This window comes from Sapajus apella, unplaced genomic scaffold (genome assembly GCF_009761245.1).
Source record: "Sapajus apella isolate SASKATOON/1434 unplaced genomic scaffold, GSC_monkey_1.0 scaffold228, whole genome shotgun sequence".
Taxonomy (NCBI): Eukaryota; Metazoa; Chordata; class Mammalia; order Primates; family Cebidae; genus Sapajus; species Sapajus apella.
This window is the reverse complement of record NW_022437168.1, coordinates 45,786-67,374: the sequence shown is the minus strand read 5'-3', so window position 1 is coordinate 67,374 and position 21,589 is coordinate 45,786. Positions and strand designations below refer to the sequence as shown.

At 47.3% G+C, this 21,589-nt stretch overlaps 1 non-coding gene across 1 annotated transcript; it reads left to right on the top strand.

Annotated features, from left to right (window-relative positions):
- Positions 1–1,196: 1,196 nt before the first annotated feature.
- On the top strand, positions 1,197–1,268 carry TRNAP-UGG. The gene has a single exon. It is a non-coding gene; the product is annotated as a tRNA-Pro (tRNA).
- The last annotated feature ends 20,321 nt before the right edge of the window (positions 1,269–21,589 follow it).

Sequence of the window (21,589 nt, the reverse complement as noted above, 5' to 3'; positions counted from 1 at the left end):
CAGGTGGAGCTGGTGGAGGCGCGGGTGCGAGGCTTGGGACAAGGGAGAGCTCTCCCGGGTGGGGCGGACCCAAGGGCATTTCATCTGAAATGTTCAGCATGGGAAGAGCTGAAGGCCAGCCACAGCATTCAGGAGAGTCCAGCGTGGAGAGGCAGAGAGGAGGGGCGAGGGCAGCGGCGGGCGCAAGCAGAGCAAGATTGCCGAGACAGCGAATGGAAAAATGAGCATTGGTTCCTCGGAGTAGCTTAACCACCATCCCACGCTGTTTTACAGCAGTGCAGGAAATGTCTCTTTTAGTGACACAAAAATAAACCTGTGACTGAGCTCTGTGTAGATTATCGCGAATTTTAAAGCAGGGAGTCAGAATCATTATTTTTACTACTAAATAAACTAGTGTAATTAAAGCGCGCTGGGTGAGAGTAGGTCCGAGGCGAAGGAAGAGGAAGGCGCCCACCCAGCTGGAGACCCAGGCTTTGCGCTGTGCTGGAGGCGGCCCGGGGTCAATCCCTAGAGAACGCAGTTAGAGCCATGAGCCAGGACCCCGGTCCCTGCACCACGGGAGCGCGCCCGTGGGTCCCAGCCTCGGAGCTGTGCAACAACCCAGTGGCCAGAGTCACCACGAGAAGACAGAGTTCCCGGTTATCGATCGTTTCTGACTTACACTTCCCTACATTTTCTGAACATTTTGCAAATGGGTATGTGCTGCTAATTATCTTTTCCTAAAACGATAAAGAGCCCCTGCCCCTGGTTTCACTTCGCTTCTCGCAGCTACTGACCCAGTCGGTCTGGCGTACTCTCCCAGCACTGAGCTCTCTCCTGAGCCCTCCAGCTCTGCCAACCTCTGCGTCCTGCCCCTGGGCCTCAAGATTTGCGCCTTTCTTGGACTCCCCTGGGAAGGGGCGCCCAGCCTGAAGAACTGATGGGTGACCCTGCTGCTGCTCGAGTGGATCGACGGTAGGGAGGCGTTCATTCGGATTCCGGGAGACCAGAGGAGGAAGGGCTTTACCGAGCATTTACCCTGCGTCGGGCTACCGGCGGCTGATTAGTGGCAGACGCGGAGATGAGCAGCGAGGACCAGTTGGGCTTGGACTGAGAGATCTTGAGAATTTTAAGCTGGCAGAAAAAAATCCGCTCTTCGGTGAACTGATCCATGAAGAACACAATCATGGAAAGATTCGGCACCCCATGTGTCAGGCGGCTCGTTGGTCTAGGGGTATGATTCTCGCTTTGGGTGCGAGAGGTCCCGGGTTCAAATCCCGGACGAGCCCAGCTTTTTTCATTTCAACTAAACTTCTTGTTCAAATCCCTGACGAGCCTGCTTTTTTCGTTTCACCTATTACTTGGACAGTTTTGCCCCCCAACACTGTCTAGTGGTGGCATCACCAAGATTTCCTGGAATGGTGGGGATTGGAAAGAATCGTGAATAAGAGACTAGCAAGCCGCCCCTGAACCAAGAGTTGCCGTTAAGACTTTGGGCATAGACCCGTACGCAGGTGTATGCTCTTTAAGGGTTGTGGGGCTCTCCTTTCACAGCTGGAGAACACTCGTCTAACATTATGACAAGGTGGCAAGTTGTGGGTTTCTGTGGCATAGTGGCTATTACTTTTGCGTAACATGCAAAGGATCCTCAGTTTGAAACCGGAGGGAAACAGCTCAGAGTGGGTTTTATCTCATCACACACTTTTATTACACTGGGGACTTAACCTAGAACACCCCACTATCATGTCCACTGGGTTGCAGAGGCACTAAGAGAAGAGGACATCTATTCTTTTGCTTTCTAGCCTCAACCACCCGTACTTCTGAAGAACTCAACCCACCTTCACTTGCTGTGGACAAACTCATCACAGAGCCCATCCGCTCGACAGTTGCATGCTGCCAAATGAAACCTCAGATCCTGGGTAAGTGTGGGGCCCATTACTCCTTTTGTAACTTACAGGGGAGAAAAGTGACAAAACTACAGCAAATTGGCAGCGGTGGGATTCAATCCCACACCCCTGAAGAGGCTGGAGCCTTAATCCAGCGCCTTACCCTGCTCGGCCAGGCTACCTCACCACAATGATACATTTACATGTTTTCCTACAGTATAAAGCGTCCCAAGGGGCTCTGGGCCAACAGGGCATTGAGGTGAATCTACAGGGAAGACCAAGGCGGGATCCGCTCCCCCAAAGCCCCTGGCTGGGAAATGGCTCCACTGGGGACCTCACACACAGGATTCTCAAAGCGCAGACCTCAGGATCTGCTTTGGGAAGGCCACGCAAGAATCCACTGCTGGCTCCGTTTGGGGAATGGGCTCCAGAGCAGAGGAAGACTTCTACACTCTCACTTCAAAAATCAAAAACAAATACAAAGAAAAATAAAAACCTAAAGGAAAACAAGCAAAAAACCCCAGCCTAGGTAACATGGCGAAACTCCATCTCTACAAAAGATATAAACATTAGCTGGGCATGTGTGTGTGTGTGTGTGCCCGTCGTCCCAGCTACTCAGGAGGCTGAGCCCAGGAGGTCTTGGCTGCGGTGAGCAGTGAGCAGAGATCACCCCACTGCACTGAGCCTAGGTGACAAAGCAAGATCCTGTACCAAAACCAACCAAACAACAAAACAAACAGAAACCCCAACAACAACAACAAAACAGACAACAAACTGGGAGTATGTATTGATTTTATGAGTCATGAGCAGAAACATCCTTAGCAGCTTCGTTCATAACAACTCACATCTGGAAACAGTCCAAATGCCCACCATCTTTGTACTGGCTGAGTAAAATTGTATATAGTCTTTTATGGGATAATTATAACACTGATAATGAGCTTACTGCTGCAAACAGCATGACTGGATTTCACTAACATCAATATTGAGCAGATGCAGCCAGACACCAACGATCTCCATTCTGTTGATTACACATATGACATTCACGCATGAGCCAAACTAATTTACGGTAACAAGTTAAAAATCCTGTCACTTGGGAGAAGAAGGTGCAGGTACTGACTTGCAAGGGATATAAGGAAACTTTTTGTAATGCTGGAAATATTCCTTTTAGATCTGAGTGATAGGTACACGTGTTTGTGCACATGTGCACAAGCAAGTGTATTCAATTCACACTTAAGATCTCTTAGTTGGAAAGGCTATTGTATTAGATTTTACTGGTGTGTAACAAATTATCACAAATTTAGTGTCTTAAAACAGCACAGACTTATTATCTTGCTTTTTGTGGGGTACAGGTTAGCAAGGTCTTCTATTGATACTGCAGCAAGTTGTAGTATTAGTTGGCTATTGGTGCAGTCTAATTTGAGGCAGGGGGTTCTCTTCCAGCCTTTCTGGTTGTTGACAGAATGTGTTTCTTCGTGGCTATGAGACTGGAATCTCCCATTTGCTTGCTGGCTGTCAGCTGAGGGCCACTCTCAGCAACCAGAGGCCCCTTTCCTTGAGGCCAGCAGTGCACAGTTTCTGGCACTTCACCTTCTTTTAAAGAGCTCACCTGATTAATTCAGGCCCACCCAGGAGAATTTCCCTTTTAATTAATCAAAATCAACTGACCAGGAACCTCAATCACAGCTGCACAATCCTTTATTCCATAAAATGTGGCATGGTTGTGGGAGTGACATGCTATCACGTTCACTCAGAGGCAGGTGGTCTACAGGGCGTGTGCATCAGGCTGGGAATCTTGGGGCCCGTCTTTGAGTTCTCCCTATGACAGTTACAGGCCTGAGAACCAAATACTGTAGAGTCTCTCAGCAGAACAGGCTTTCCTACACATCTTTGTTTTTGTAACTTGTTGAAAGATGCCCCTGGGATGGGATGAGGGGGCGTCCTGTCCTTCTTCCTTGCTGTGTGGCCACGCTGGCTTCCTGTGTCCACTTGGCATCCTCAGGCCAGGTGAGCACACCATTGTGTTGCATCAGGATGATCCAGAGACAGAGGCAGCTTCTATCAGAGCTCAGCCCCCACAGTGCTTTCGGAGCTCATGCCAGGCACCTTTTCTGTCCCCTCCAGCCTGCTCTCTCAGTTCCTGATGAGTTCCTGTTTCTATGTTCACACACTAAACATTTTTCATTAACGTGCTAACTATGGAATAATGAGACACATCTAAGAAGAAAAAGTAGCATAAACGAGCTTAACATGAAAAGCACCGTCAACCATGCCACGCATATTGCTAATATTTTGTTTTAGAGCTTTGTAGATTATTTTAATGGATACTTTAACTTATTTGTCTTATATTTATTTTTTTTGAGGCAAAGGGTGGATTTATGATATTTAGCTGAAGGTGGGCTCAAACTCCTGGGCTTGATTGATCCTCCCACCTCAGCCTCCTGAGTAGCTGGGTAGGCCTGTGTCACCCCACTCAGCTCTACAAGCTATGTCATTTATTTATTTATTTATTTATTTATTAAACAGGGCCTTGCTCTGTCACCCAGGTTGGAGTGTAGTGGTGCAAACACAGCTTACTGCAGTCTCGACCTCCTGGCCTCCAGTGATCCTCCCACCTCAGCCTCCGGAGCAGCTAGACCCACAGGTGCACGCCACCAGGCCCGGCTACTTTTGGTATTTTTTGTAGAGACGCGTTTCACCATATTGCCCAGGTTAGTCTCGAACTCCTCTTGCCTTGGCCTCACAAATTCTGGGATTACAGGAGTGTGCCACCACGCCAGGCCAAGCTATGTTTTTATTAAGAATACTTTGCATTGTGTTTTGTAACTTGCCTTTTCAAAAATACTTAATTTCGCTAGAAAGATTCCCTGGTAAAAAGAAAAACCTCAACAAATGTACTATGATGCCATTCATTTCTACATTTCATTTTTCACTTTTATTAAACTGTAAACAAAGAACCATAGGCCACGCTGGGGTAGGGGTAGAGGTCGCCCTTCAAAAGACAACCAATGGGCCCATAAGACCGTGCTTTTTGGTAACGATTTACGGTGGTTTACAGTTTCCTCTAAGTACCTTCAGATGCTCTCTGAGGAGTGTGGTTTTCGCCGACCCTTTCTGGAGTTTTGGGTCAGTGCCGCACACGTAACCACTTGGGGGCGCTCAGGACTGGCATTCACCCGTGCAAGCTTCCAGCTTGCTTATCTATGTTTGCAGCTCAATTTTTCAGAATGCTCTTTGCTGGAAAAGAAGGGACTTTGGGGGCCGGGCGCGGTGGCTCAAGCCTGTAATCCCAGCACTTTGGGAGGCCAAGGCGGGTGGATGACGAGGTCAAGAGATCGAGACCATCCTGGTCAACATGGTGAAACCCCGTCTCTACTAAAAAATACAAAAAATTAGCTGGGCATGGTGGTGCGTGCCTGTAATCCCAGCTACTCAGGAGGCTGAGGCAGAAGAATTGCCTGAACCCAGGAGGCGGAGGTTGCGGTGAGCCGAGATCGCGCCATTGCACTCCAGCCTGGGCAACATGAGTGAAACTCCGTCTCAAAAAAAAAAAAGGACTTTGGGGCTGCTTTTTGTTAAAAGGGAAATTCTGCCGAGGACTCTCTTGCCCTTACTATTGTTAGATATAGTGAACTCCAAGTTTCTTTTCAGAGAATCAGTGTGTCAGTATGTTCAGCTCTTATTCTAAGGGCTGGGAATGGTGGCTCACACCTGTAATCCCAGCACTTTGGGAGGCCAAGGCTGGCAGATCGCCTGAGGTCCAGCAGTTGGAGACCAGTCTGGCCAACCTGGTGAAACTCCATCTCTATCAAAAATACAAAAAAATTAGTCAGGCCTGGTGGTAGGCACCTGTAATCCCAGCTATTTGGGAGGCTGAGGCAGGAGAACTACTGGAACCCGGGAGGCAGAGGCTGCAGTGAGCTGAGATCCTGCCATTGTACTCTACCCTGGGCGACAAGAGCCAGACTCCATCTAAAAAAAAAAAAAATGTCTATTTTAAATTTTTTGTTACAGTGTGAGGTGGAGATAAATGTTAACATATTTTTTTGACCCGCCCACCTCAGCCTCCCTGAGTGCTGGGATTACAGGCGTGAGCCACTGTGTTTTACCAATTTCTTTCCCCTCTATGGATATCCGGTTGTTCCCAAACCATTTGTTGCAAAGACTTTCCTTTCCACATTGAATTACTTTGATGCCTTTGGTGAAAAGCAAATAATTATGTATATGTGGGCCCAAATTATCGTTTTGTTCATTTTTGTTGTTCAATTAAAAATTTCAAATTGGCCAGGGGTGGTGGCTCACTCCTGTAATCCCAGCACTTTGGGAGGCCAAATTGGAGGATCACTTTAGACCAGGAGTCCAAGGTTGCTGTGAGCTATGATTGCACCACTGTACTGCAACCTGGGTGAAGAGTGAATCTGTGTCTCCAAAAATATAAATAGACTCAGCATGGTGGCTCACTCCTGTAATCCTAGCACTTTGGGAGGCCAAGGTGGATGGATCACTTGAGGTCAGGAGTTCGAGACCACCCTGGACAACATGGTGAACCCTTATCTCTACTAAAAATACAAAAATTAGTTGGGTGTGGTGGTGCATGCCTGTAATCCCAACTGCTTAGGTGGCTGAGGCAGGGGAATCACTTGAACCCAGGAGGCAGAGGTTACAGTGAGCCGAGATTGTGCCATTGCACTCTAGCCTGGGTGATGACGTGAGACCGTCTTAAAAAAAAAAAAGAAAGAAAAGAAATTAAAAAATATATATTTATGTTTAAAAATATTTTTAATATACCAATGACATGGAGATTACTATAATGAACAATCATAAACCACCAATTGTATTTCACAATTAGTACAATTTTTTGAAAATAGCTTTACATGTATAGCTTTTTACTGAAGTGTTCAAAAATAAATAAAATTGTTATAAAATTTTGTCCCTAAATACTTCAGTAAGCATCTTTAAAAAATGATACATTTTCCTACAGAGCCACATTGCAATGGTTGTATGTAACAACAACCCTAATTAAATTTTCAACCTGTGCTTTTTGCCTTTAGACAGCCAGTCCAAGGAACAGAGTAAGTGGCATCATATAAAAGGAGTAGTGGTTTGAAGAGTCAGAGTAGCCCAGAGACACAGCATTCACTTATGCACCAATACATGGAAACAAATCAATTCGTTGATTTTCTTGAATAAAGGCAAATGTAGGATTTATAAAAGAAAAAGAGGAGAGGCCAGGTACAGTGGCTCATGCCTGTAATCCCAGCATTTTGGGAGGCCGAAGCGGGTGGATCACCTGAGGTCAGTAGTTTGACGCGAGCCTGGCCAATGTGGTGAAACCCCGTCTCTGCAAAAACACAAAAATTAGCCAGGAATGATGGCGCGGGCTGTAATCCCAGCTACTCAGGAGGCTGAGGCAGGAGAATTGCTTGAACCCGGGAGGTGGAAGTTGTAGTGAGCCGAAATCGAGCCATTGCATTCCAGCCTGGGCAACAGAGATACTCTGTTTCTAAAAAAAAAAAAAAAAAAAAAAAAAAAAAGTAAAGCAATTTTCAAGTGGTCATGGCTAGTGATATTATTTGGATATATGTCCTCACCAAATCTTACCTCCAATTGTAATTCCCAATATTGGAGGTAGGAACTGGTGGGAGGTGATTGGATCATGGAGGTGGATTTCTCATGAATGGTTTAGCACCATCCCCTTGGTGCTGTTTTTTGCGGTTGTGAGTGAGTTGTCCTGAGATCTGATTGTTTAAAAGTGTGTGGCTTGGACTGGGCACGGTGGCTTACGCCTGTAATCCCAGCACTGTGGGAGGCTGAGGCAGGCGGATCACGGGGTCAGGAGATCGAGACCATCCTGGCCAACATGGTGAAACCCCCGTCTCTACTAAAAATACAAAAATTAGTCAGGTACGGTGGTGCGCGCCTGTAATCCCAGCTACTTGGGAGGGTGAAGCAGGAGAATCGCTTGAACTCGGCAGGTGGAGGTTGCAGGAAGCCGAGATCGCGCCACTGTACTCCAGCCTGGCAACAGAGCGAGACTCTGTCTTAAAAAAAAAAAAAAAAAAAAAAAAAAGTTTGTGGCTGTGCGCTCTCCCTCGGGACAGCTCTCCTTCGGGAGGGGCGCCGCAGGGTACTGAGGGATGGAGGGAGCATAGCTTGCCTCAGCTTTCGCCTGAACGCTGGCGCTGAGGACGCAATGGAAGGGCTCTCCCGCTGGCTGCTTTAGGCCACCACCTTCCTGGCCGCGCTCTGCGTGCTGGCCGCTGATGGGAACACTACCCAGCACCCAAACTTCAGCGCCTGTCTCCAAGATAACCCCGACGCGGTGACGTCCCTCCCGCTGGTCACCGCTCCGGCACCAGAAAACTGTGAAGACTGAAACAGCTGTGTTTCCCGTTTTAATGCGGGCACTGTCAATACTACCTGCTCTTGGATCGAAAGTAAAGAAGGAGAGAGCTAGTGTTCACATAATTCGACAGTTAGTGATTGTCATGTGGTGAATGGGACAGATTTCTGTGCCCAGTGCCAGTCTGGTGCCAATCAGTTCTACAGTTAAACCCACAACTCAGCCTTCCCTTTCTATATTTCCAGATACTGCATTAGGTACAACAAATACCACTGTGACTCCAAACTCACGACCTGGGCTGAAGTCTACCTTGGATGCAGCCAGTTTCATTGCAGGAACTGTCCTTGTCTTGGGTGTGCAGGTTGTACTTTTTCTTTACAAATTCTGCAAATCTAAAAGACGAAATGACTACACTCTGTAAACAGACCTGTTAAATTAACAAGGACTGGCGATTCATTTGCGTAATTCACTGACATCAAAATAATATCTTTCAAGATGTCCCACATGGATGATATTCCAGGTTCCTTAAATTTCCATGGATGCATATAGGATATTTGGGAGCATTATCATTGAAGAAAAATCAGTTAAATCATTGTGTTCCACAAGAATATTTAAAATATTCTGCATGAATTCTTGTGGTTGTCTTATTTAAAAATTTTTTTTTTTTGAGACAGAGTCTCGTTTGCTGTCACCCAGACTGAAGTGCAGTGGCGATCTGCGCAGTGCAAACTCCGCCTTCCGGGTTCAAGCCTTCCAAGTAGCTGGGATTACAAGGATGTGCCACTACCCTTGGGGAATTTTTGTATTTTTAGTAAAGTAGGGGTTTCACCATGTTGGCCAGGCTGGTATCAAACTCCTGACCTCAAGTGATCCGCCAGCCTCAGCCACCCAAAATGCTGGGATTATAGGTGTGAGCCATAGCACCTGGCCCATCTTTTATTTTAAATAGCTGCTGCTGTGGATTTTTTTTTTTCTTGACATGCCAAAACTTAATATATATATATATTTTTTGAGACATGGTCTCACTCTTACCCAGGCTGTAGTGCTGTGGCACAATCTTGGCTCACTGCAACCTCTAGCACAATCTTGGTTCACTGCAACCTCTGCCTCCTTCCTCAGCCTCCTGAGTAGCTGAGACCACAGGTACCTGCCACCACATCCAGCTCATTTTTGTATTTTTTGGTAAAGACAGGGTTTCGCCACGTTGACCAGGCTGGTCTCGAACTCCTGAGCTTAACTGATCTGCCCACCTCCACCTCCCAAAGTACTGGGAGGTGGAGGCATGAGCCACCAAGCCCAGCCTAAATTTAGTAATTTTAAAGCCTGAAAGCTGCATTCTTTTCTTTTCTTTTCTCCTTCCCTCCCTCCCTCCTTCCCTCTTCCCTTCCTCCCTCCCTTCCTTTCTTTGTTTCTTCTCTCCCTCCCTCCCTCTGTCTCTCCTTTTCTCTTTCTCTCTTTCTTTTCTTTTTTCTTCAGAGTTTTGCTCTTGTCGCCCAGGCTGGAGTCAGCTCACTGCAACCTCTGTCTCCTGCGTTCAAGTGATTTTCCTGCCTCAGCCTCTCGAGTAGCTGGGATTATAGGTGCATGCCACCACACCCGACTAATTTTTGTATTTTTGGTAGAGACGAGGCTTCACCATATTGATTAGCCAGGCTAGTCTTGGAACTCCTGACCTCAGGTGATCTGCCCGCCTTGGCCTCCCAAAGTGCTGGGATTACAGGCGTGAGCCATAGCGCCCAGCCAGCTGCATTATTTTCATCCTAACTCAAGATGTAATTTACTGAACAGAATTGAGAAGAATGTGCCAAATTAGTGTCAATTATGTGGATTTGGGGCTATAATTTCAAAAGTGGGATAAACTTAAAGTCATACTAAATCGTACCCTTAGAGTAAAATTTTATGCTTGATAACAGTTATTTTTTCTACATTAGAAATAAGGTGCCACTCAGGGAATTACATTCCAGATTTAAAGAAATGAATGGGAGGCCAGGCACCGTGGCTCATGCCTATAATCGCAGCACTTTGGGAGGCCGAGGCAGCCAGATCACCTGAGGTCAGGAGTTTGAGATCAGCCTGACCAACATGGTGAAACCCTGTCTCTACTAAAAATGCAAAAAAATTAGCCAGCCATGGGGGCTTGATCAGTAGCTGAGATCATATGCATCATGTGTTGGTTTCTTTTTTCAGTGCCTGGCTTTCCCCTGGGGTGTAAGCCTCATGAGGGCAGGGAGCTTGCTTGATTTGGTCCCGCTGTGCCCCTGGAATGATGGCAAGAGTGCTGCTCAGTAAGCCAGTCACAGGCAGAGCCCCTTTCTCAACTGAGGAGTGACTCCAGACGCAGCACAGTGCTCACCACAGTCACAGATGGCCTCTGTGCTTTTAAAGCCATGAGCACTTTTCAGTTCCCACCTTTGTCAGTTCTCTGAAGCCTCAGCAGAGTGGACCTGAAATATGACCCCTCCTCCAGTTCCTCTGGCCTCCTGAGCCTCAGAGTCTGACTCTCCTCTTACTCTACCTTTCTTAAATGTTGGAATTCCAGAGGCATGGGCCTGATTTCTGTTCTCATACGCACTTTCTTCCTGGGCAGCCTCATTCACCACCATGGCTGCAAAGGCTATCCATGTTCTCCCCGTTATCTCTAGCTCCCATCTCACCTGGCTTTCTCTCCTTCCTCCCTCCCTCCCTTCCTTCTGTCTTTCCCTCACATATTATTGTAAGTGTGTGGTAAGAGGACTTAAATTCTACTCTCTTGGTGATTTTTTTTTTTTTTTTTGAGACAGACTCTCACTCTGTCACTCAGGCTGGAGTGCAATGATGCGATCCCAGCTCACTGCAGCCTCCACCTCCCGGGTTCAAGTGATTCTTGTGCCTCAGCCTCCCCAGTAGCTGAGATTACAGGCACACACCACCATGCCCAGCTAATTTTTTTTGTGTTTTTAGTAGAGATGCGGTTTCAACATGTTGCTCACGCTGGTCTTAAACTCCTAATCTCAGGCAATTCACCAGCTTTAGCCTTCCCAAAGTGCTAGGATTATAGGTGTGAGCCACCCTGCTGGCCTCAGTGATTTTCAAGAATACAATATATTGTTTTTATTATACTCACCATGTTGTACAGTAGATCCCTTGAACTGTTTCTTCCTGTCTACCTGAAATTTTGTATCCTTTTATCATCTCCCCTATTCACCCCTCCCTCTCCACCCAGCCTCTGGCAACCACCATTCTGTTCTCTGCTTCTATGGATTATACTTTTTAGCCTCCACATAGAAGTGATATCATGCAGTATGTCACTTAACATGTCCCCCAGGCTCATCCATGTTGTCACAAATGACAGGATTTCCTTCTTTTTGAAGGCTGAGTGATGCTCTGTTGTGCACATCCACCACATTTTCTCCACCATTCCTTCACTGATGGCTGCTTACTTTGGTCAAATAGCTTGGCTATTGGGAATAGTGCTGCAGTAAACATGGGGCACAAACATCTCTCGGGCAAACTGAGGATATGAAATGGATATTTCCTCTGTCATTTCCACTCCAATTTCTCCAGGCCTTGAAGCTCCAGCTTCGGGCCCCAACTCATGGCCTTCCATTCCCCAAGCAGCTTCACCCAAATGTCCCCGTTCTTAGAAAATGATGCCAGCACATCCCTGTTGTTCAATGTCCGTGTCCACTGTTGTCTACCCCAGACAGTTCTGCTGCCACCATCACCTCTCTCTGCAGTCGCTGCAACATACTCTCAGGCCTCCCATGACCCCTTTTGTCACCATATTGGTCATGAAATTTTCCTTTTCTTTCTTTTGTTCAAGACAAGGTTTTACTCTGTCACCTAGGCTGGAGTGTAGTGATGCGATCACGGCTCACTTCAGCCTCCACCTCCAGGACTCAAATGATCCTCGCACCTCAGCCTCTCAACTAACTGGGACTGCAGGCATCTGCCACCACACCTGCCTAATTTTTATTATTCTATTTTTTAGTAGCGATAGGGTCTCCATATGTTGTACAGGGTGGTCTGGAACTGCTTGACTCCAGGTATCCTCCCACCTCAGTCTTCCAAGTGGAAGCTCTTTATGTGTTCCCGCCTATTAGCCAAGCTCAAAGGGACACATGGACAAAGCTCAGGATTATAATCAGAAACAGAACAGGGCTGAGTGCGTCGGCTCACACCTGTAGTCCCAGCACTTTTGGGAGGCAGAGGTGGGCAGATTGCTTGGGTCCAGGTGTTTGAGACCAGCCTAGGCAACAGTAATGAGACATTTTCTATTTATAAAAGCAACAACAGGAGAGATACTTGCCACGGGTGACAGGTGACCAGGGGAAAACCAGAAGGTGAATGGGAAGTCCCGGCATCCACTGTCCTGAGAACCTGAAGGCCTCCTCCAGAAACTGCACCAACGCAGGGGTTCATGTGTGCAGACTTAAGGCCTTCAAACCCACCTTTAGTGGATCCCTTGTGGATGATTTCCCATCTTAGTGCACACTTTAATAAAATACTCCAGGCGCTTAGATGAAGGTGTTCTTAATTATGCTGGTAGCACAGTCATGCCCATCTCATGCAAGTCACTTCAGCAGACTTGGTCCCTGCTTGCAGGCTCTACCATTCTGCCACTTGGCCTAATTCTAGGCCACAGTCTGAAGGAACCTCTTACTGTTGGCGCCATCTCCTGCCCATAGGAAGAGGTGAAGGCCTGGCCCCGAGAAGTCGGGAAGATTACTTTTCCTAGGGGATCGGGATAACAAGAAGTCTGTGAACCTGGGTGGGAACAAAGAATAGAACTCATACTTTTCCTAAACACGAATTGAAATAGAGTTTTCCATTCTGAAAGGAGGCTACAAACCACAGTGGAATCAACAGGACCTTTACTGCTAATGGAAATCACAGATGTGGCTAAGGTGGGAGAATCGCAGAATCCCCAAAGTTGGAGGATATAGTGAGCTAAGGTTGTGCCAAGGTTGTGCCGCTGCACTCCAGCCTGGGCAGCAGAGGCAGACCCTGTCTCAAAAACAAAACAAAAAGAAATCACAGATCCCTTCATATCATGTATCAAATCATAGTTCTTGTAGGTATTTTGAAATATCACTTATGCTCATTAGTACTTAAAAATTATGGTAATTGACCTGGCGGTGGCTCACAGCTGCAATTCTAGCTCTTTGGGAGGCCAAGATAGGTGAATCGCTTGAGGCCAGGAGTTTGAGACCAGCATGGCCAACATAAGGGAGACCCCATCTCTAAAATAAATACAAAATATTAGCTGGAAATGGTGGCGTGCACCTGTTGCTCCAGCTACTCAGCAGGCTGAGGTAGGAGGATCGCTTTAGCCCAGGAGGTCAAGGCTGCAGTGAGCTAGGTTCTCGTCACTGCACCCCAGCCTTGGTGACAGAGCAAGACCCTGTCTCAAAGAAAAAAAAAAGCATTATTTTGAGAAGGAGTCTATAACTTTCACCAGACTTGCAGTTCATGGCCAATCATTTTTAAAAGGCCTCAAACTCTTACAAATAGTACAAAAGAGGTGTGGTTCAAGAGTGGAACATGGAGTCCCCCTTCAATAAATGAGTGACTTTCAGAGAATCAAAAGCCCCACAGATCCAAGAGTAGTCAGGTAGGGCTGCTAGAAGAGCCCCACTTTTGTGAGTCAGGAGGGAGGTGCTGGTGGCCTCAGCCAGGGCACTGTCCGGGGACAGGTTGAGGTCCACTGGACTGGCCAGAGCCAGAGGTGATTCAGCTTTTTCAAGGGACGTTCCCAGCTGGGCACTGGGACAGGACCCCAGAAGGTCCCAGAATGCATGTCAGGCAAGCAGCAGTCCCTGTGGAGTTTGGAGTAATGTGCACTGAGGAAGAAATGATGGAAAAGCGTCATCAGGATGGCTTTAGGGGTAGGTAGCTGTTGGGAGGTGGCACCAAGGGATTGATTCACAGTGCGTTAATGGCAGACATGGAAGTGCTGTCATGTGCTGCACAGTGACCTTCCAGGCAAGGAGGGACGCATGCACAACGATGATCCCATAAGATTATGATGGAGCTGAAAAACTCCTATGGCCTGTCATAGCACAGATATCATGGGAGTGAACGACTATGCCACCCAGCCTAGGGGTGCAGGAGGTACACTGTCTAGGCTTGTATGAGTGCACTCTGTGATGTTCACACCAGGAACCACCTAAGGACCATTTCTCAGAACACATCTGTGTTGTTAATGGGTCCGTGACTGTGTATCTTGGGAAGCAGCACGTGACTGCTGTCCCACTCTGCACTGCCTGCCAAGCAAGTGCTCAGAATGCATTAAATACTGGGTGAACAGAGGAGGAGGAGAGCACTGGCACCCAGACAGCAGCTGCCTTTGGAATCACCATTTCCTAAGCCAAAGGACCTCCCCAGCCACCCACACCAAAGCCTGAAATTTCATACCTCCTATCTGTAATGCAGAGGTCTGCAAGCTTTCTCTGCAAGGACCATGTAGGGAATCTTTTCAGTTTTGTCGTAACTACCCAAGTCTGTCCTTTTAGTGCCAAAGCCAACAAAGGTGACACAAAATGAAAGGGAGGAGCTGTGTGTCAATGGGACTTGACTCACAGACACCAACATTTGAATTTCATCTAATTTTCGCATGTCATGAAGTATTATTCTTTTATTTTATTTTATTTATTTTTTTTTTTTGAGACGGAGTTTCGCTCTTGTTACCCAGGCTGGAGTGCAATGGCGCGATCTCGGCTCACCGCAACCTCCGCCTCCTGGGTTCAGGCAATTCTCCTGCCTCAGCCTCCTGAGTAGCTGGGATTACAGGCACGCGCCACCATGCCCAGCTAATTTTTTGTAGTTTTAGTAGAGACGGGGTTTCACCATGTTGACCAGGATGGTCTCGATCTCTTGACCTCGTGATCCACCCACCTCAGCCTCCCAAAGTGCTGGGATTACAGGCGTGAGCCACCGCGCCCGGCCTCTTTTATTTTTTTAACCAGTAAAAAATGTTCTTAGCTCATTGGGCAGGAGAAAAATAGGTTGCAAGCTGTATTCGGCTTAAGGGTAGTTTGCTGACCAAGGGAAAGGGGAAAAAACAAACAAACAAACTTGCTCCAACCCACCTTTCCCTCCAGCCCCCTGTAGTCTCCCCCACCCTTTTTTTCTATGGTAACAACAAAATTGTCTCCACCATTAATTTTGTTACTTTTGATTTGGTTTTCCATTACATAGGAAATTCCATTCTCTCCATTGAAACTCCACCATTACCATGTACTCAATTCCCAAACACATTTGGGTCTCTTGATTCAGTTCCACTCCATTGATCTTCTTGGTTCTTCCTGCATCAGGACCGAAGTTACTAGTTAGTAATACATGTAAGCATTGTGCAAATTTCTTTGTACTGGGATTTTCAGAAGACTGTCCTAGTGCTGGAAGGATGGTTTAAAAGAAAGGTTCAAGTCTAGGGGTGGTGGTTCACGCCTGTAATGTTGGAAAGCCAAAATGGTCCCATCATGAGGTCAGGAGTTCAAGACCAGCCTTTTCAAAATGGTGAAAACCCGTCTCTACTAAAAATGCAAAAAAACTTCAGCTGGGCCTGGTGGTGGGTGCCTGTAATCCCAGCCACTTGGGAGGCTGAGGCAGAAGAATTGCTTGAACCTGGGAGGGAGAGGTTTCAGTGAGCCAAGATTGTATCATTGCACTCCAACCTAGGCAATGAGAGCAAAACTCCATCTCTAAAAAAAAAAAAAAAGGTTTCTTTCATGTCCATAGTTCCTCCCAAACTGCCCTCGGGGGGTTCTATAAATAATTTCAACCTTGGCAATTAGTTAAGCGAGAAACGTTTCACTAATGTTATAACTGAGTATATTTTTATACATTCACTTACTTTCTTTCTGGGACCTGCCTGTTCATATCCTTTTCTATTTTCCCCCATAAAGTTAATGATTTTACCAATTGTTAGGAGCTCTTTACATTTTTTTTTTTGCTGGAGTGCAGTGGCACAATCTCAGCTCACACTGCAACCTCCACTTCTGGTTCAAGTGATTCTCCTGCCTCAGCCTCCCGAGTGGCTGGGACTACAGGTGTGCACCACCATGCCCAGCTAATTTTTGTATCTTTAGTAGAGACGGGGTTTCACCATGTTGGCCAGAATAATCTTGATCTCTTGACCTCATTATCTGCCTGCCTCGGCCTCCTAAAGTGCTGAGATTAAAGGCGTGAGCCACCGCGCCCAGCCTGCATGTCTTTAATATGTAAATATTTACTAGTTACAGGCATTATTATATTTTCTATGTAATGTGTGTACTGTCTCCTCATGTATTATGTGTATCGACAAAAACTGACCCAATTGCCCTGTAGACTGCTCTTTTTGATAAACACAGAAATTGACCCTTCTGGTCTTAAAAAGCCTGAAACTTATGTTTATTTGATCTCAGCTTTTTTCCTCAGGAAACAACCTTTAGACCTCTCACAAAAAGTATCAAAGAACTGAAACCAGATCACAGCAGCAAATGCAGTGACCACCCCCAGTTCACCATGATTACATCCTTGCCCTTCCCAAGTTCCTGTTTTCTCACATATTGTTACATTCTTTGCCTGCCATATAAACCCTGGGTTGTAGTAAGTCAGGAAGGTGGATTTTTTTTTTTCTTTTCCTTTCTTTCTTTCTTTCTTTCTTTTTTTTTTGAGGTGGAGTCTTGCCCTGTCACCCAGGCTGGAGTGCAATGGGTCGATTTCAGCTCTCTGCAACCTCTGCCACCAGTGTTCAAGCAATTCTCCTGCCTCAGCCTCCTGAGTAGCTGGGATTACAGGCGTTTGCCACCATGCCTGCCTATTTGTTTTTTTTTTTTTCAATTCTTAGTCGAGACGGGGTTTCACCATGTTGGCCAGGCCGGTCTTGAGCTCCTGATCTTGTGATCCACACACCTCAGCCTCCTAAACTGCTGGGATTACAGGCGTGAGCCACCACACCTGGCCAGGAGGATGGATTTGAGACTGAGCTCCCAGCTCCTCTGCTGCAGTACCTGATTAAAACCTTCTTCCTTAGGCAGCAAATCACACTGCCATGTGTGTTCCTATGCAACAATTTTGCATGTTCTTCACATGTACCCCAAAACCTAAAATGCAATAAAATAAATAAATGGGAAAAAAAAAAAAAAAAAACCTTCTTCCTTGACAGTACTCGTTGTTTCAATCATTGGCTTTCTGGGCAGCGGGCAGCAGGACCCAAAACAAAACCCTGGTGTTTCATGACGTTACAACAATGAAGCAACAGATACTCTTTGTTAAGTAGTTGCTTCAAAACACAAAGGAGTACAGTTAGGTCTCTCTTCTTCCCGGGGCCCCTAGCCTCCACATGCTTTCCCTGGAGGCCACTACCAGTTGACTGTCTCCTTCAGCTATATCCATGTGACATCTCTTTGATATTTTTGAGTATATATGTATTCCTTGCCTCAAATGGTAGCACATGATACAAATTCTGTTTCTATTATAACTACTGTAGTTCCTTTTTTTTTTTTTTTGAGATAGTCTCACTCTGTCACCCAGGATGGAGTGCAGTGGTGCAATCGCAGCTCACTGCAACCTACACCTCCTGGATTCAAGCGATTCTTGTGCCTCAGTGTCCCAAGGTACTGGGACTCCAGGCACGTGCCGCCACACCTGGCTAATTTTCGTAGAGATGGGGTTTTGTCATATGGGCCAGGCTGGTCTTGTCCTCAAGTGATCCACCTGCCTCAGCCTCCAAAAGTGCTGGGATTACAGGTGTGAGACACCATGGCTGGCCTTCTAGTTCTTTTAAACTTATAGTTCTATTTACTAAAAAACCCAATGCCTTATTTTTTCCTTGGTTGTGTATTAGTCCTTCCTGTCGATTTTCCATAACTTATTTAACCAGTGCCTTATTGATGGGCATATGCTAGTACAACAAGGAAGTGATACATACTCTTCTGGAAAGGCCATTTTATACACATGTGAATTTAAATTACTCTCCTAGAATTGATGCTCCCACTGGAAATTTCATTCACTGTATCATTACAGTGAATGAAATTCATTACATGCCACCAAATTCTTTGTTTTCTAAGACAGGGTCTTGCTCTGTTGCCCAGGATGGAATGCAGTGGTGCAATCACAGCTCACTGCAGACTTGACCTCCCCGGCCCAAGCGATCCTCCCACGTCAGCATCCTGAATAGCTGGGACTACTAGTGTGTGCCACCATGTCTGGCTAATTTTTCTTTTTACTTTGTAGAGACGGGGTCTCACTATGTTGTCCACAGTAATCTCAAACTTCTGGGCTCAAGTGATCCTCCCGTCCCAGCCTCCCAAGGTGATAGGATTATAAGCATGAGCCACTGCACCTGACCCATTTCTATTTTTGAGCCGGGCACGGTGGCTCATGCAAGTAATCTCAGCACTTTGGGAGGCTGAAGCAGGTGGATCACGAGGTCAGGAGTTCGAGACCACCCTGACCAACATGGTGAAACCCCGTCTCTACTAAAAATACAAAAATTAGCTGGGTGTGGTGGTGCACGCCTGTAATCCCAGCTGCTCGGGAGGCTGAGACAGGAGAATTGCTTGGACTCGGGAGGCAGAGGTTGCAGTGAGCTGAGGTCATGCCAGGGCGAGACAGAATGAGATTCTGTCTCGAAAAAAAAAAAAAAAGAAGTGAGGTGATTTTGACATATAAGATCCTTTTGTCTGTCTGTCTTCCTTCCTTCCTTCCTTCCTTCCTTCCTTCCTTCCTTCCTTCCTTCCTTTCCTTCTTTCCTTCTTTCCTTCTTCTTTCTTTCTTTCTTTCTTCTTTCTCTCTCTCTTACTTTCTAGACAGAGTCTTGCTTTGTCACTCAGGCCAGAGTGCAGTGGTGCAATCTTAGCTCACTGCAACCTTTACCTCCCAGGTTCAAGTGATTCTCCTGCCTCAGCCACCTGAATAGCTGGGGTTACAGGTGTGCACCACCATGCCCAGCTAATCTTTGTTAGCCATCAGTCGGCTGGGTGAGAGACAAGGGGTTCAGGAACAGCCTGGGGGGAATTGCTAGGAGGCATTCTAATTCCCCAGATCAGCTGCCCTAGCGTCGGGGTGACAGTCCTGGTGGAGTAGGGCATGAGTCTGGGGACAGCCATGCTAAACAACAATTCCAAGAGAAGCATACCCCCAACTCACTGCCAGGAGAACCAATTCTGCCATCCCCAGCACAGTCTGAGCTGTCAGAGGCCTCAGGCTCTTCTGCAAGGCCCAGTCCTCCTTCACCTCCTGGCTGAAGTCCTGGAGCTGTGGCCGGAAGAGAAGTTGCCAATGGGGAGCCAGGGCTGGGAAGGCCTGAGCATGTGCTTGACAATATGTGACCCTGGAGCTGGGGTCTGAGCACACCAACTGCACCTGGATCCTCCAGTGGCAGCAGAAGCCACATGGGGGCCTGGGGTGAGAGTGGAGGCCTGGCAGGTGCATTCTCTTATGAAGAGCTAGGACTGCACTGGCTGTGTTTCCTCGTGGTGGTGGAAGTGTGGGGAGGTGCCTGGACAGTGGCCTGGGCTCTAACCATCTGCCCAGCCTGCGTCTAGATCTGCCTAGGTGGGAGATCCAAGGTGTCTCTTGGTTCTCAGAGGATCTAGAAGACAAGACCCTGGATGTGCTCTGGAGAAGGGTTTCAGAACATCTCCTTTTTGCCCTATTTGGAGAATGAGGCCAAAGAGTGAGGCGCTGATCCCAGCCTAGAAGGCCCTGGCCCTTGCAGAGAAGGGACGATGGCTGCACCGAGTACCCTGCTTGGACCTGTGTGCCTGCTGTGGCTGGGTGGTGGCCCTGTACTTGGGGGCCAGTAGGTGGACACCGTCTCTGGGCTGCCTGTGTGAGGCTAAGAGCACAGTAGAGGCCATTTTCATGTCCAAGTGTGTCCCCAGGCCTTGAACAAATGGCCACATCAAGGCACAGGGACCCCCAGATTGGGCTGTGGATGTCTCTGGGTTCTTTATGGAAATGGATGCACCCTAGCTGCCCAGACCTTGCCTGTCTTGCTGCTGGCTACCTCCACAGATCCTCTCAGTGTGTGCAAGACCCAGGAGGATCTGAAAGATGCCTTATCATCAGCCAGAACCTGGTTAGGGGTGGGAAGCTGAAGGCTTGGGGAAGGAGAGTGTGCTGTGGGGCCTGAGCTGGGTCTGTGTCCACCAGGGTCATGCAAGCTGTGATTCAAGAGAAATGGTGAGGGCTGCTGTGCACTCAAGGTGCCCACACTCCCTGGTGAAAGAGTCTGTTGAACTCTCTGTGACTGCTGTGGCTGGGAGAGCCTGATGTCTCTTCCCTGTGAATGTACCCTGGCTCCACTCCACCACCCCCAGCCATGACTGACCCTCCAGTGTATTTCTCAGATACAATCTCAAATTAAGGTCCAGTACAGTGTCCTCTGTGGAGCAATAAAGAGGTGGCATCCAGACTTAATGTTTATACACCTCAGAGCGTCCTGTCTGTGGGATAAACTTGTGGCTCCTACAAATGACAAGACTTGGTCATTCTTGCACTAGTGAGTCATTCCTAATCTGATGGTGCACTTTTGGGTAAGGGAAGGCATGTAGTGTGGTGGGAAGAGCCCACACTCATGGGTGGGTTCCTATCCAGGCCTTGTCACTTTCCAGTCAGGTCTGTTAAACTTTCTGGGTTCAGTTTTCTCATCTGTGAAAAGAGATAATAACGGCTACCTCATAGGGGAGCCGGGAGGAACCAGCACTATGTGGAGTGCAGAGAGCCGTTCTTCCTTCTGCTGGGCACTTGGTGTCTGTGAGGGGTAGAGTCCTCTTGAGGATGTCACTGAGCTGACCTGGAGACTGCTTGCCTGGCGCAGTCAGGCCAAACATCCACGCTGAGGCTTACGCCGGGAGAAAGCCGGGGGTCTATTTGCAGGGCACAAAGCAAGGAGAACTGGGAAGCTCACATTTAACACACAGCCTCCCTGATGGCTTGCAAGCAAGAGTTTATTATATTTTAATTAAAGTAAAATTAAATTTGCTGAAATTATAAATTTTATTTGAGATGGAGTCTCACTCTGTCACCCAGGCTGGAATGTGCAGTGGCGTAATCTTGACTGGGACTATAGGCATGAGTCACCATGCCTGGCTAACTTTTGGTTTTTTTTGCTTTTGTTTTTTTTTGAGATGGAGTCTCCCTCTGTTGCCAGGCTGGAGTGCAATGGCACAATCTCAGCTCACTGCAACCTCCGTCTCCTGGGTTCATGCGACTCTTCTACCTTAGCCTCTTGAGTAGCTGGGATTATAGGCATGTGCCACCACACCCTGCTAATTTTTGTATTTTTGCTAGAGATGGGGTTTTACTATTTTGGCCAGGATGGTCTCAATCTCTTGACCTTGTGATCCACCCACCTCGGCCTCCCAAAGTGCTGGGATTATAGGCATGAACCACCGCACCTGGCCAACTTTTGTGT